Consider the following 4,955-nt stretch of genomic DNA (forward strand, 5'->3'; position numbering starts at 1 on the left):
GAAAATTTCCCAAAGTCAACAAATTAATACTAATGGCTGAACTGAGATTTTATATCCTAATCAATTTACATCCACAAATCATGTTCTTATCTGTATGAAACAGGGTCTATCTTCACTTTATTTCCCAAATTACACCAGTTAACTTCTGGAGCAATAGGAAACGAGAGTTCTCAAGAATTTTCATTGGAAACCTATAGATGTCATTGTGCTAAGCTAGACAGGCAGGATAGCCAGAATCATCTCAAAATGTCTTTTCAGGAGTTGAAGAGATGGCTCAGAAATGACAGCTAAGAAGGGTGGTTTTTCTTGCAGAGGATGAGGTCAATTCTCAGCACTCACATCAGGTCGCTAACTGCTGCGAATACTCCACAGCTGGAGGTAACTTAAAAGCAAAGTTAGCATTGTAGTAAAAAATTCATTGAAGGAAAATGTGAAATAAAGTCTAGAAGGAGATGGGGGCGGGAGGGAGAGAGAGAACACATTTGGAGACTGTGAAAGTCCTGTTCCGGGGCAGTAGTCTAGCAGCCACTTCACAAGCACTCAATCAGATCATTTTACACTGTGAACCCATGACCTATGCTGAGAACAAAGGTGAACCTGAACGAAGTCTTTTGCTCCTCTTGTTCCCTTTGTTTTCACAATGTTGTCAAAATGACATTGTCTTATTTTTATTAATTAATTAGTAAATTTTGCATACCAACCCTCCTCTCCTCATGTTCCTTCCTTCCTTCCCCTAACCTAAAGTAGAATGTTGCTACATTCAAGGCAGTCACCCTGATCTCTTTTTGAGAACTAAAACATACATTTCACATTTGTGGGAATGCTTATTACCCGAATTAAAGCCAAACCAAAAAATCAAGCTTTCTTGAATTCAAGAAATTAAAATGAGTATCCTTTCTGTAGCTATGGAGTCTCTAAAATTAACTCAAATTAAAAACAAAACAAGCAGAAAACTACATCATGCAGAGAAATGGAATAGATAAAAGTCAAGGGAATAATCCAATGCATCATTGCTGAGGAAGAAGAGATTGCTTTCAGCAGGAATGAGTTGCAGCCATTTGGTAATATGCCTGGATTGCAAGTTCCCCTTCTGCAGAGACTCCTTCCCAGTCACAAACCTCCATTCTGAATCTGGTTATTTTTGTCTTGGGTAGTTTTCCTGGGAACATTTGGTCAGGTAGCATGTATTTCTGAATTGGGAAACTCTCTCAGGATACTGAGCTCTAAGATTAGCTATGTTCTGTTTGTCTGAAAACCTTTTCCAGATACCCATGTTTTGTTGTCGTTGTTGTTCTCTGTGGACAGCATTCAGAGCAATTCTAAGGGCTGGGGTGAGGATTAGTAGCAGAACAGCTGCCTAGTATGAATGGAGGTTCAACCTCAGTGACGCAAAAACAAAAAAAAAATTATATAATACTATTTGATTAAGTATACTTCTTCAATATTGCCCAACTATTCAGGAATTTTTTGAATTTTATTTTTAAAAAACATTGTAAAATCATGTATTTTTAAAACATTGTAAATAAACAAACATTATATATGTGTGTGTATGTACATGTATATATGTCACTGAAAGTAATGGGACCAGAGACTATGCAGCTCTTTAAATTTCTATTCATTTAGAGGAGCCGTTAGGAATGGAAGCTATGGAGCTTCACATTGGATTTTACACTTTCACTATTGAATTTGGTTGGTTTTTTTTTTTTTGCACTTATTAGCCACAGTTAGTGAAAACTCAATGACGTAATGAGAAAGAGACAAAAATTAGACTTTACACACTCTTTCAGAACCTGTGTCCATTACTGACATTGTCTTGTCTTCTAAAATCTAGGCTTCCATGTTCCTTATCTCCTTGTTATTCTTATTTATATGTACATTTTTTCACTTACAGATTTGTGTTATTGACCAGGTTCTGCATATAAGGGAAACCATGTGTTTTTCTTGTGAAGTTGTGTGATCTCACTTAATATTATATATTCTAAGTCTCTGCATTTGTGTTCACTTTATGATTGCATTTTTCTTTAGAACTCTGTGATATTCCAATATAGAAAGAAATTTTTATGTTAGAGAGAAGAAATGTTAGGGAAATTTATGCGAATTTCTCCATTTCCTTTTGTTTTTCCCTCTATTGTATTAATAATACTACTCTTTGTGTTTGAACTCTGTTGTCTTCTATCAAGGGGAGGTAGATTTGTAGACTTCATGGGCATTTTGTATAGTGGAAATTATTTTTTTTTTCTATTCTTAATTTTTTTTTATTAAGAAAGAAAAAAAAAATTTTCCGCCTCCTCCCAGCCTCCCACTCCTCCCACTCTCCCCCCCCTAACTTCCCCCCCTCCTAACCTCCCCCTCCTCTCCCCCTCCCTCTCGAGTCTGAAGAGCAGTCAGGGTTCCCTGCCCTGTGGAAAGTCCGAAGTCCTCCCCCCTCCATCCTGGTCTAGGAAGGTGAACATCCAAACTGGCTAGGCCCCCACAAAGCCAGAACAAGAAGTAGGATCAAAACCCAGTGCCATTGTCCTTGGCTTCTCAGCAGCCCTCATTGTCCGCCATATTCAGAGAGTCCGGGTTTATCCCCTGCTTTTCGAGTCACAATTCAGCTGGCATTGGTGAGCTCCCAGATCAATAGGGGCTGGAGAGATGGCTCAAGTGGTTAAGAGCATTGCCTGCTCTTCCAAAGGTCCTGAGTTCAATTCCCAGCAACCACATGGTGGCTCACAACCATCTGGTGCCCTCTTCCGGCCTGCAGACATACACACAGACAGAATATTGTGTACATAATAAATTGTATAGTGGAAATTATAACAGGAACACCTGGCTGCTAAAGGTCCTCATCTCAGTGCATAGGATGTGACACAGAAGGAGGTCCTGGGTTAGAGGGTAACTGTTCATGGTGGTTTTATTGGTGTGGAACTTTCAGATCATTTCTCATTTTCAAACAACACAGAGGCTTCTTTAACATTCTTCCAAAATTTGTTAGTTTGTATTTTAGTAACATCTGTTCCAAGAGCTTTAAGGTGATTTTTTTTTTTACTGTGTTTGGATTTGCATTTTCTTGATGATTAGAGATTTTAAGTTTGTTTTATGATACTTATTGAGTAGTGCCTTTGGGAAGAGACTACTCAACACTTTTTTTTTTCATTTTTCCTTTTAAAAACTCTGATTAATTGCTGTGCTTGTTAAGAAGCCTCTCATTTTGGATATCAACCCTTACCTGACATATGGTTTTCAAGTACTTTCTCTTATTGGATTTCTCAAAATACTTCAGATGTTTTAACTTATAGGTAAAAATCACAGGTCTTTACTGGTCTCTGTATTTAAGCATCCTGGGAAGAAGCTTGCTTCCTGGGAAATGGACTTTTAATTGCTGGGTTTGGAAAGTAAAATTACTGTATTTTAAAATAAAGACAGAATCAAATTTAAGATATGTCCTTTTATTCAGTTAAGAAATAGAAAATGTGACTTGTATATTATGTAGTGTGTGGTTTTTTCCTTCATTATATTGTATGGTCTATCTGTCTGTCTGTCTGTCTATCTATTTATCTTCCATGTGTCTACCTATCTGTAAATGGATATATATAAATAGCAATATATAGATTTACAATATTGCTATAGTCTTGCTTTTTTATTCTATGTCACTCGTTTGTACAAAATACTGTAATTTTAGCTAAATAAGTAAGAAAAATTATTTTCTAAACCATCTCACAGTTTAGAGTTTTTTTATTATGAATTGAACATCTCTTTATAGACATCAATATCCTTACCAAATCACACAATATGACTCTCTGAGCTTATAAGAACTCCGGTGCCACAGCATATAAAAATAACCAAGTTTTAAGAATACAAGTATATTAAATTGCCTTTGAAATTATGTGAAGCACATTTAATTCTGACTCTGCTTCTGGGAATATTTACTAAAACAGGCATCTTGTGGTCATAAAAGCATTGGAAGCAATTTTAGATTGAGTTAGTCAGGCTCCTCACAGTGTGTTTCAAAGAATATTGTACAGGCATCAAGAATTAAGTCAAGTCCAGAAGGTACTAGTCTATGCCATTTGGTGTATACACTGAGTATTATCTGCTATAAGCTCTCCTAAGTTCTCAGGTTTTAAAGTACATTATTAATCACTATTCCCCAAACATAGCTGTTTCATCCCCTTCAGTTGATGCTGTATGTGCATTTCCACATGCAGGAGATGTCTTTAGGTGTTTATGGATATCCAGTAAAGCCAGGGCTCATGGAATTCGGGAATATTTAAGGCTTTTGGCTAGGTCTGAGAAATCTTTCCATTTTGGGAGGACAAGGTCTGGAAATTCTGTTTCCATCTATGAATCTAAACTACTCTTCAAAGAATATTTTAATAATTTCTCTTATTGCTTGAGGATATACTTTGATGAGAACTTATCACCATATATGAATACCAGAGGAGAAAGAGTTCTGTGAAACCTCTAAGTCAGAAGAGAAAAATATCACTGCTGAAAGTTTCTGACTGCTGTGAATGTCACACTCAGGCAGCCTGCAGCACATACAGAGAAAAGAAATTCCACTTTTGGAGAATACAAAGAAAAAAGTCTTCAATATTTCCTCTTAAAGTACTTCTCACTGGAGTGGAAATGGAGGCAGGAGCCAAAGGCTCAAAAATGATGACAATACAATATTTTTTATTTGTTTCATCAAAAATATTTTATTCTATATATTGATATTCAGTAATTAAAGTTGGTAAAGTTTAAGAATCTCAAACACATTAAAGTGAATGAATGAAGCTTCTTAGAAAATGTGCATATTTATATCACAATTTGAAGTGACATTTCTTCTGTGCTTATAAAATTAAATGATGACCCTTCTCACCTTTTAACCCTCTGTTCTTTTTTTCTTTTCTTTTTTAAATTTTTTATTGAGAAAAAGAAAAAAAAGTTTCCGCCTCCTCCCAGCCTCCTATTTCCCTCCCCCTCCTCCC

Source organism: Microtus ochrogaster, linkage group LG1 (assembly GCF_000317375.1).
Source record: "Microtus ochrogaster isolate Prairie Vole_2 linkage group LG1, MicOch1.0, whole genome shotgun sequence".
Lineage (NCBI taxonomy): Eukaryota > Metazoa > Chordata > Mammalia > Rodentia > Cricetidae > Microtus > Microtus ochrogaster.